Here is a 12,360-nt window from a genome sequence, read left to right as displayed (position 1 = left end):
TCTACAACCTATCCTCAGAAAAGCTCTGTAAGTAATGGGGGTGCCCCAGATGGAGACTTCTCCAACAGTGCTGTATATGTGCAAAGAAAAAAGCCAAGTTATTCAAATACCTGGTAAAGTACAAGGTAAAGGTGGAGAGAAAAACTATTTTTGGTAGCTAATTAAAATTCTAGTGGGCCTAACTTAAAACCCACTTCTTTGAAGTAACTTATGTAGAAATGCTCTTACTAGTTGTACTAAACCAGATCATAAACTGTAAATGCAAATGTTAGTCTAACTAAAGTAACTCAGAGCTGTATTTATTCATAATGTCATACTGCTTTGTTTTCTGTTGTTTAATTTGTGCTATCATTACAGACAATAAGGACAGCTGTGCCATTCAAGTTGTACTATTTACTGCTCCAAGGCCTGATTGGGTTAAGTAATATTCCCCTGTATAATTGATCTGATCCTTTTCAGGTGTTAAGACTGCAAAAGTGAACCAGTTAACTGCTCCTTTAGGGAAATATGAGATTTCACCCTATCTAGAGATTGAGACTGCAGTCCCCTGTCAGCCTGAAGTAGCTACAGAAAATTGATCTTCGACCACGTTCCCTCTAATGACTTCTAGGGTGATAAAATCTCTAAAGCAAAATGGTTAACAGGAAAAGCTATGAGGGAAATAAGGGGAAAAGAAAGGCCACAGGAATTAATAAGTCAAGTTAACAACTTAAGATAACATTATGCCTATCTATTCCAGAGGTTAAAGCAGGTAGCAAAAATAAACCAACCCGAACATTTAATAAACATGGGTGGTAAAAGGAAAGGAGCAAAAATTATGCTTCTCTTGGTAATGTTAAAAGTAAAACAATTACTACTAGAAATGAAATTTCTTCATCTCTGTCTGACCCAGGCAACTGAAGTTTAGGGCTCTACTGTTCTCTTTACCCCAACAGCTGTTTAAGTTGCAGGATTGAAGAAAAGGAAGCAGAAACCTCCTTATCTTCGTTGTGGAATTCACAGCCTATAAGAAGAAAACCCTGAAGATCCAGCTGAGTCAGCTCATAGGACCAGAATAAAAGTCCTAGTCTTCCTACAGCAGCAACCATATGGCGCCCCCCCCAGGGCAAATGCTTTCTGAGCCTTATGATGTTTTTCTCTCCCCCTTCCACTCTCCTAGCAGCTTGGCCAGCAGCCATTGATGCCCTACAAAGACAAGTCTGAAAGGGACTCAGACAGGCATATGAGCCCCAGAAGCCGAGAGACCAGGTCCTGGTAAAATGGTACTGCTCGCAGACACTAGAGCCTATGTGGAAAGGACTTTATGCTGTCCTTCTGATCACCCCGACTGCTGTTAAGGTGGATGGCATGCTTCCTGGGTTCACACCTTCCATCTAAAATCTGCCCCTGCTAATCTCAACCATGATAAGTGGAAAGTGGAGCACCCTGAGGATCCCCTCAAGATTCAGGTCCAGCGGGCACACTTCAGCTCTAATGCGCTCACTGACTCTGGCAATGCTCTCCCTGGCACTTGCTGAGGGAGAACTCGATCAGGTCATACACCCAGATGAACTGGTAAAAAGACTATATGAAAACCCCTGTGACTGAAGGGGGGGGCATCAACTCAACAGTAGGCTTCTGTGAAACTAGAACTGCTTACCTCCAGTCCCCTACTTCTTCCCATGTGGGGAGGGGGAGCCGGAATGGGTGTGTAAAGCAAAACCTCAGCCTTTGCCTCCTACCTGTCCCCCCCCCCCCTTAGCCCAGGGTGCTTACCTCCGGAATGGGTATGAATATGTGGTGAAAATTTGGCTTATATGCGGCCCATAATTAGTGCTCCCCAACATTGACATCATCCCGGGGACAGAGCCCATCCCTCTGCCTAACATAGATCTCTTAGGAGGCACTCCTAGGTCTTTTAGGTGAGCACTCTCTACTGGTAGGGCTCAGAAGTAGCAGGTAAATTGGTGACTTGGGGAGCAGGGCTAGCAGGGCTAGACAGGAATAACAGACTCACAAAAGTTAATTTCAGATGTGCGGAACAGAATCAAACACCATCAAGAGGAGCTGGCCAAAATAGGACAGGAGCTATTAGATGGTCCCTTATGGTCTTTATGGGGTGGGATTCTCCCCTATCTAATACCCCTACTGGGGCCCCTCCTGGGCCTTTTACTTCTGGTAGCCATTGGCCCATGCATAATTGCCTCACTACATTCATATGAGCCCAGGTTGGGAAAGTTAAACTTATGGTATTACGCCAACAATACCAAGGATTAGCTCATGCAGATAATTCTGACCAGGAAGTGGAGGCCCCTGATCACATTGGCTTCTAGGATTTGAAGCCTCACTACAAGAAGTGGGTATTGAAAAGGGAAGTCAACCCCGCCTCCACCAACCTTGGTGGATGCCCCACCCTTAAGGAAGTCATCACTACTTCGGCCCCACCTTTACCCCTACCTCACCAATGATTCGTGTTACCGTAGCAGAAGTCCAGCCCTCAAGGACTCTCCTTCCCCTCCCACTTCCCATCCTATATAAGGGGGGAACTATGGGACCACGAGGTCCTTTTGTCCCTGTTCTATTCTGGGGACACATTGACCCTGGCCATTCCGAATGGTCAGTATTAAAGCACTTTTTAGAGCATTTTCTGGGACCTTGGCCTCTTCATTTCTCTGCATTGGGCAGCTAGATTAGGACTCCCGGACCTTTCAAGCCAACCCAGGTTTCATTCCTGGCATACGGTGCTCTGATTTCTGCGTGCAGAGCCAGGAGGAACCTTTAAGCACCATCAGGTATAGCCCCAAATTAAAAAAAAACTATTTTCCTCAACGAACTAAAGAAAGAGCTAAAAACAAAACAAAACAAAAACCTTTTTTTAAACTAGTTTCTTTGTTTTGGTTTTGCTTTAGGATCTCATAATTTCATGAACTTTTAGCTAAGATCAAGTGTTGCCTCAGGGTCACATTGTGGGATGCTTGAGGAATTATATAGTGACATAAGGCACCTCCATTTTAGGGAAAGTACACCTCCAGATGTATCTATTATGATTTTCCTGGAGCAGTGAGCTAATATTCTTTCAATAAATATTTTAGCCAGCAGGCCCATTGGTGGACGTTAATTATACCCCCTATGTGGATTACTGGCAATATTTCTGAAATTCATGACAGGACAGTGACTTTACAATTTCTTATTTGGCACATTCTCTCCCTTGTAAAAATTACAGGCCAAAATAAGGCCGAAGTCAATGATTCTGCTCAGGGAAATTTTCAGCACCAAAAGTTCAGTTTCCCCTCTGGCAAAATAAATCTGCATTTCTAAAGCAAAGTGGTCAGCTAAAATGCAAACACCCTTTTCCATATGTTACTTCCTCCCTTTTCACCTGTATTGGCTAGATTTTGATATGTATATTTTAGGGCCTGCTGTAATTGTGTCCCTTCTAAGACTCCCCGCCTTTTGCCTTTTGTCAGCGTGGAAATGCCTTTCATACCTGAGACTGGATTGAGGGTACATAAATTACCAACATGGAAGAGTAAAATTGTCTTACATCTATCAAAGACATGAGTCCCCATACAATTTATTTTGTGTGGTTTCATTATTTCATATTTCGCTGCCTGTGCAACCCACTCTCCCTGAAGTGGATTCATTGAAATCTCACTGATGGTTGTAGGACAGAAGCCACCTGCAGTAGAAGTCGATTCCTGGTCTTCTCCAAGCAAAGCGTGTATTCTGTCCTTTGAACACACTCTCTGGTTCCAACATTATTGTTTGTTTGTTTGTTTGTTTTGGGACCACACCAGCTGTGTTTATTTCAGAGGTCACTCCTGGCAGGGCTTAGGGGACCATAGGGTGCTAGGGGTTAAAGTGGCAAGTGCCCTACCACAGTACTATGTCTCCAGTTCCCTGGGCCCAAGGTAATTATGTATCACAAACAGCCAGTCATGGGGCTGGATTACAGTGGGTAGGGATTTCATAGATTTGTGTCATATATGGTGCCCTGAGCCCCACCAGGTGTGACCCCAGAGTACAGAGCCATGAATAAATCCTGAACACCACAGGTGTGGTCCTCCAACTCCCCCAAAATATAGAAAGTATAAAACAGCCAATCTGGAGAATGTTCCTGGCAGCTGTTAACCTTTATGAAACAGACCCCAGAAGAATAGAAAAATAAAACAAGCGAAGGATTTATGAAATCATAGAAACTGGCCATACACTTTGTCACAGCTAAGAGTGTAATTGACTAAAGCACATTGTTTCTTAAGCTAATCTGAAAATAGTGTTGATGCAGACCTCTGATACAAATGAAACAGTCCATGAGATTCAAACGTGGTCAAAAGCAAAATGGTTGTTGTGCACACACCACTTTCCTGAAAGAGTTTCTGGAGAACTGCAGCTGCTGTGACAGACCAAGAGAAGGAGGAGAGAGAACAGTGTCTGAAACTTGAAAATGGACAGTTACAGAGGTAGATGCTACAGAGACAGACTGGGCAGGTGCTGCTGGCAGATTTGGCCAAGTATATGCTCTGGTGTCTACAGGTTGAGTGTCCATCCAAGACATGTGTTGTGGAGATGAGGAGGAGTGTGTGTTGTCAACAATTTGTGTTTGACTCAAGTTTATAGTCGCCTTTTTTGTTTGTTTCAATTCCCTAGCATGATGTTTTCCATCAGAGAGCCACCAGAGCTGTCAGATCTCCCCACTGACTGTCATCATTCTAACACTAGGTCATTGATTCCATTTCATCTCTGGCACCTGAATCTAGCACCTTCCCTGCTCCTGTTCACATCCAGTCTGTCTGTTTGCTGGAGCACTCTGGTTCAACTCATGTTCCCTTCCCCTTTGTCCTGCTTTGGACCCCCTATTTCTTTTGTTTTGGGGTCATACCCAGTGGTGTGCTGGAGTTACTCTTGGCTGTGAACTCAGAAATTACTCATGGCAGATTTAGGGATGCCAGGTCAAGTGGTCATGACTACATTCAAGGCTAGAACTCTCACCACTGTGCTATCTTTTCTGCCCTATAACTCTTGGCTGATCAACAATTTCTCTTAAATCCCCATTTTCATTTAAGGTGTCACATGAGTCTTTTTCACAAGGGTCTGAATTGACACCCATTTTGGCACTGAGAGTCAAAGACCAACTTTGATAATACAAGATGCAAAAGGAAGTTTATTAGGCTAGCTGAAATCCAAGTCTCATCCAATTTAGGGAGTCTTGACAAAGACTCCAAGTCAAATCTTTAAGCAGTTTAAATAGAAATCACAAGCAGTAACAGTACAATCATTTCATTGTATAGATGTCTTAATTGCTATTTTTCTGGCTCAACTTTGGTTCTCTGGGGATACTCTGATTCAAACTTTGTCAAGGGAGCCTTTTCAGCTAGAACAGGGGTCTCAAACTCACGGCCCGCAGGCCGTTTGCAGCAATCCGTACAACATTTTGTGGCCCTGCCATAGAGGAATCTTTTTTTGTTTTGTTTTGTTTTAGTTGTTTGGGTCACACTCCCCAATGTTCAAGGCTTACTACTGACTTTGCACTCAAAGATCACCCCGACTTTGCCTCCTGAGGCCCCCAAGTACCATATTTTCCAGTGTATAAGACGACTTTTGAAACAAAAAAAAAAAAAGTCAACCGAAAATCAGGGGTCGTCTTATATGCCTAGTATATCCCGAAAAATGTTTCAATATGCCCCTAAACGAAAATTGTCTGAATATTGCCACAAAACAAATTTTCCAACTCGATCCTGCACCAATCACTGCAAGGCTGCTCGGACTGCCTCTCTAACTCAGCCAATCCAAGCAGGCTTTTTATGCATGCAAATTAGACAATGTTCTGGACCCGAATCTACACTGTAAAAAGCCTGCTCAGATTGGTCAGAGTCAGAGAGGAAGTTTATTACAGTACTTTGCTTGTTGTGATTGGCTCACTGTGTTACAATACAGTTGCAGCACCGGAACGTTCTGTCTGATACAGCGAATATACGCCTAAACCTATGTTTTAACTGCAAAATTAGGGAGTTATTTTATACGCCCAGTCGTCTTATATGCTGACAAATACTGTAACGAGTTTGAGACTCCTGAGCTAGAACATCCTTTTTTGTTTGTTTGTTTTGTTTTGTTTTTTGGTCACACTCAGCAGTGCTCAGGGATTACTCCAGGCTCTACACTCAGAAATCACTGCTGCCAGGCCTGGGGGACCATATGGGATGCCGGGATTCAAACCATCGTCCTTCCTCATGCAAGGCAAACACCCTACCTTCATGCTATCTCTCCGGCTCCAGTTAGAACATTCTGAGCTCTCTCAATCCCTAGTTCCTCATTCATGGAGGGCACCAACTTTGGTTTTATTTCTAAGTTAACTCTCTCTGCCTTACCTAAACTTTTGATCTGTCTCAAGAACTACTTCACTGGGGTAAGTGACTGAACCCAGGTAGCTTTGTTTCTTACAATGGAGGCAGGAAAACAACAACAAAAAAATCCCCCTTCGTTTTCTCTAGAAAACCAGACTTGTAAATCCTTCCTGCTGTCCTTTTTTTTGGGGGGGGGGGCACACCCAGTGGTGCTCAGGGTTTAGTCCTGACTCTGTGCTCATTGATCACCTGTTGTACTATGGCTCCAGAGCCTACCTCAGTTTTTTGAAAAGCAGAACCTGTAACAGCCTGTGTTTCTCTGTAGCCTACACTGCAGGCCAGTGTCTACCCTTCCCTTTTACTTAAAAGCTACATCAATGGAAAATAGGGTCCACAGTATGAATGGGAAGACATTTGGGGGGAGTGGAACAGATACCCAGTGATATTAGGGGGTTACTCCTGCTGGTATTTGGGGCTACGAGATGCCAGGAATCAAACCCAGTGCTTTCCACATGAAAACCAGAACTCTACCACTCATCATATCTTGGCCTGGTAAAACAACATCTGACTTTCCTTTTGCCATTTGGAAGAGGTTGAGTGACAAGTTGAAGGGCGAGAGAGGCCAAGAAGGTGGTTGGGAGTTCCACTAATTAGTTAATTAATTAGCTTACTTATATCATAAAACATGTTAATACAGGGTGAGTCAGTTGTCTTTTATTTTTGTTTTTGGGTCACATCCGGCAGCACTCAGGGCTTACTCCTTGCTTTACACTCAGAAATTGCTCCTGGCAGGCTCAGGGGACCATATGGGATGCCGGGATTCAAACCACAGTCCTCCTGCATGCAAGGCAAATGCCTTACCTCCATGCTATCTCTCCGGCCCCAAATTTGTCTTTGAGAAAAACAATTAGAGACAGGTATATATTCTTGGAATTGGTTGTATATCCGTGTGTGTGTGTGTGTGTGTGTGTGTGTGTGTGTGTAATTCCTTTTATTTGCTTCTTGAGGGCTTCTTTTGAGCATGTTTTCTTTTAATCTAAGCTTTTACTTCACTAAAATAATTCAAAATGAGTGTAAGGTGCTGAAGAGAGCACAGCAGGTTGGGCTCTTGTCTTGCACTCAATTGACCCAGGTTCAATCCTTGGTATACCAATCCTTGGTATCTCTGCCAGGAGTGATACCTGAGTGGAGCCAGGAGTAATAAGCTCTGATCACTGCTAAGTGTGGCCCTTAACCTTAAACATTGGGGAGATAACTCAAGTAGTAAGAGTTCTTGTCTAGCATGAGCCGAGTGCCGAGTTTGGTACCTGGCACCTGAGCTCCACCAGGTTTAAACCCTGGTGGCTTCTGAGCACTTCTAGGTTGGCTTCAAACTAAAAAGAATTTTTTTGGGTCACACCCAGCAGCACTCAGAGGTTATTCCTAGCTCTGCACTCAGAAATCGCTCCTGGGGGCCGGAGAGATAGCATGAAGGTAGTGTGTTTGCCTTGCATGCAGAAGGATAGTGGTCCGAATCCCAGCATTCCATATGGTCCCTAAACCTGCCAGGAGCTATTTCTGAGCATAAAGCCAGGAGTAACCCCTGAGCGCTGCTGGGTGTGACCCAAAAAACAAAACAAGAAATCGCTCCTGGCAGGCATGGGGAACTATATGGGATGCTGGAATTTGAATTACCATCTGTCCTGGATTGCCTGCATGCAAGGCAAATGCCCTGCCGCTGTGCTATCTCTCTGGCCCCTAAATTTTTTTTAAAAAAAAGTTTAAATGAGGGCTGGAGCGATAGTATAGCAGGTAGGGCCTTGTACGCACCTGACCTGAGTTAGATTCCTGACATTCCATATGGTCCTCTGAGCACTGCCAGGAGTGATTCCTGAGTACAAAGTCAGGAGTAACTACTGAACTTCACTGGGTGTGACCCCCAAATCTAAAAAAATATATTTTAAAAATTGAACAGAAATGAGTGTTAAAAAACAAGCACTTAAAGGAACTGTTTTATCCACACATAGGATGGTATGGTCAATATTCGCTTTCCAGGAGAACATCAGATATTCACAGACATGGGTTTCTCACCTCTTTTTATCTATTTTTCTTTTCTTTCTTTTTTTTTTTTTTTGGTTTTTGGGCCACACCCGGTGACGCTCAGGGGTTACTCCTGGCTATGCGCTCAGAAGTCGCTCCTGGCTTGGGGGACCATATGGGACGCCGGGGGATCGAACCGCGGTCCGTCTCCTAGGCTAGCGCAGGTAAGGCAGGCACCTTACCTCCAGCGCCACCGCCCGGCCCCTTACCTATTTTTCTTGACATCACATGAGGTTGATGGAGAAATGCCTATTCAAATTCATTGCTCATGTAAGGCCCTTACCTCCTTAGAATGTCATGTCTGATTGATCTGTCAGAGATAAAAGCACTATTGTGTTACCACCCTTGTATCCCTGCAAATCTATTAGCAATTGCTTTTTAAAATTTACACCTCTTTCTTTGGTGCATATTTGTTGACCAAGTCCTCATGACCTATTTATCTGGTGAGCATGGGATGTAATGCCCATCCCTATCTCTTACTACTTTTACTTGAATGTTATTTAGTTGCACACAAGTAGGGCTGGCCCTGACTTTTGGGGGGGGGTTGGGTTTTGGGCCACACCTGGTGATGCTCAGGTGATGTGCTCAGAAATCGTCCTGGCTTGGTGGACTATATGAGACACCGGAGATTGAACCGAGGTCCATCCTGAATCAGTTGTGTGAAAGGCAACATAGTTGTTTGTTGCTCTACTGCTGCGCTTTTGCTCTGGCCCATCGCCTTGACTATTTTATTTTATTTTAGTTTAGTTTAGTTTTTGAATCACACCTGGCAGTGTCAGGGCTTACTCCTGGCTCTGCATTCATGGGTCACTCCTGGTAGGCTTGGGGACCATATGGGATGTTGGGATTGAACCTGAGTCAACCATGAGCAAGGCGAGGTACCTGCTGTAACTACTCTGTTACTGTTTTGCTTATTTTAATCTGTTAATAATTTGTATGATTGTTTTTTATTCTGAACCTGTTTACTATGCGAATCTCAGTGTGTTTCCTGTGAGAAGAAGATCGAATTTTGTTTCCCTATCCATTCAGCCACCCTGTGCCTCTTGAGAGTTTAGTCCATGACATTTAGGAAGATAATCGAGGTCAAGAAGTTTATGGCTGCTTTTCTATGAGGATTCTACAGTCATTTTGCTATTCAGTGTTTATTTTTCAGAGGATCCCATTCAGTGCTCCTTTCCGAGCTAATTTGGGTGTAGCAAATGTTTGAATCTGAGTAAAGATTTCCTCTTGTAGCTGAGATTTTTGCTTCTCTTTTGCCATTTTATCCCCCCTCTCTCTTTGGTTCTTGCCACACTCATCATGGTTAAGTTTGTCTTGGTAGTGTTCTGTTGTTCTGTTTGGGTTTATGATATTCCATAGTTGTTTGGTCTCCTAGGTGCGAGGAGTATATGTCACCTCCTGGTACAGGGTAAATTCTCAGCTGATAGTTCTTCCACCAGTCATTCTTCACCTTTCTCACCCCTCCCTTGGGACTCTGAGTCAGAGGTTAATCCCACTTGCTATAGTCTTAAATTCTCTCTCTCTCTCTCTCTCTCTCTCTCTCTCTCTCTCTCTCTCTCTCTTAATATTTATTTATTTAGGTTTTGGGGCCACAGCCAGCAGCACTCAGGCTACTCCTGGCTCTGTTCTCAGAAGTTGCTCCTGGCAGGCTCGGGGGACCATGTGAGATGCTGGGAATCGATCCCAGGCCTGTCTTGGTTAGGCCATGTGTAAGAAGGCACTCTACTGCCGTGCCATAACTCTGGCCCAATAGTTCTTAAATTTTCTTCACTTTTAAAATGCCCTGCTTTATTTTCTCTTCTTCATGGATGACATGCTTTTCATTCAAGGTCATTGGCTTCATTTTGACCTTTTTTTATTCTGCTGAGACCTGTTTTTACATTCCTTTTATATTAGATTAACTATTAAGCTATTACATTAACTCCTTTGTTTCTCTCTCTTTGTGTGTGTGTGTGTGTGTGTGTGTGTGTATGTGTGTGTGTGTGTTTGTGTGTATTTGGGCCATACCCAGTGGTGCTCAGAGGTTATTCCTGGCTATGTGCTCAGAAATCACTATTGGCCTGCTTGGGGAACCATATGGGATGCCAGGGATTGAACTCGGGTTGGCCACGTGCAAAGTAAATGCTTTACCCACTGTGCTATTGCTCCGGGCCAACACCTTCATTTCTATTGGAATGAGCTATAGAGTTTTTATCAATCTTTCTTTGATTTTTTTTTTTTTTTTTTTTGGTTTTTGGGCCACACCCGGCAGTGCTCAGGGGTTACTCCTGGCTGTTTGCTCAGAAATAGCTCCTGGCAGGCACAGGGGACCATATGGGACACCGGGATTCGAACTAACCACCTTAGGTCCTGGATCGGCTGCTTGCAAGGCAAACACCACTGTGCTATCTCTCCAGGCCCTTTTTCTTTGATTTTTATGGACTCACGTCATTTCCTCAGTTCATTTTCCCAGGAGAGAACTAACTTTCTAGGAAGCCTCTAGCAACATTGAAAGTTCTGATGTCCCTGAGGACTTTCTTGGACTATTTTTCTTATCTGTTCTTGTTTGTTTTATTTTTAGACTACAACAAGCAATTCTCACTCATGGGTCTGCACTCAGAATTATTCTTGATGGTGATCAGGGGACATATGTGATGTCAGGGCTCCAACTTGGGTCCACTATGAACAAAGTAAGTTCCCTCCCCAAAATTCCTTCAGACCTTCTCTATATCTGTTGAATCAGCTAAATTCCTTCCTCCCCTCACTCTCATTATTCCTTATGCCCTGTGGGTTCTCAGGGCAGAATCCTGAGTATGGGGGCATATATGTTGGTACAACTTCTCGCAGTATCAGCCAAAATTGGTGATGATGACTCTCCTGATTTCTATGAGTCAAACTTTTGGGCAGGACCAACCTGAATAGAGGCAGGTTCAGCAATTCCTGACCTGTCTTGTTCTCTGATCTTGGAACTGGGTCCAGCCTCACCTCCCTGATAGGTCCTTGTTTCTGCCACACCCTGTGTACCTAGCTGTGTCCTTAAGTGGCCAACTTCTCCCTGATTAGATCTAGTATTTCTCAAAAGTTCTTACATGGATCTCTCAATGATATGAGCATGAATTAAAGATGTTAATAGGTACAGAGAGTCTAATTACAATAGAGGACTCAGTGAAGGGGGGTGTTCTTTACATGACTAAAATCATACAACTACAATCATATTTGTAATCACTGTTTTTAAATAAAGATAATTCAAAAATAAAATATATAAATAATATAATGTACAGTACATTATATATACTATACAGTATAAATTAACTATAAGTTTAACAAGGATAGCAGTTGTTTTATGTAAAATTTTTTTGACTGTGAATGAATAATTAAAGCAAAGGATAAGGAGGACATCCTGACACTTGTAACAATATAAATTGTAACAATATAAATGGTCCTAATTATATCTTCAGAGAACCAGACAAAAAATAAACCAAATATACCATATGACTGAATCTAAAATAGAAACTAAAATAATAGCTACCAGAGGCTGGGGGAAGGAGAACTGGGAGATATTAGTCAAAAAGTACAGATTCTCAGGAGATATCTTTATTTTGTAAAATACTGGGCATTTATAAAAATAAATTAAATTTTTGTATTATATTTTGCTCAGGATGCTGTAAGATTGTATTGCCTAAATAAAAATCAAAGTTCATGTGGGAAAAAAACAACAATAGGGGACTCAGATTCATCCTGAGGCAGGTGTAGAAAATTATATGGGTGTGTCACTGATGCTTCCCTGAAAATCAAGATGGCAGCCAGGCTTGTGGAGAAAGAAGTGCATTACTTCTGGGAATGGTGATCTGAGGTGACTCACCAAATGCTCCCCTGGGGAACCAAGCCATCATCCTGGCTCTGTGCTTCTGGGGAAAGATTTAAACCAATCAGAAATGGGTCAGAGGGAAATCAAATGAAGTCAGATATTATATCAGGTTGC

This window comes from Suncus etruscus, chromosome 8, assembly GCF_024139225.1.
Source record: "Suncus etruscus isolate mSunEtr1 chromosome 8, mSunEtr1.pri.cur, whole genome shotgun sequence".
Taxonomy (NCBI): domain Eukaryota; kingdom Metazoa; phylum Chordata; class Mammalia; order Eulipotyphla; family Soricidae; genus Suncus; species Suncus etruscus.
The sequence above is the reverse complement of the archived record's forward strand: the minus strand, read 5'-3'. Positions refer to the sequence as shown.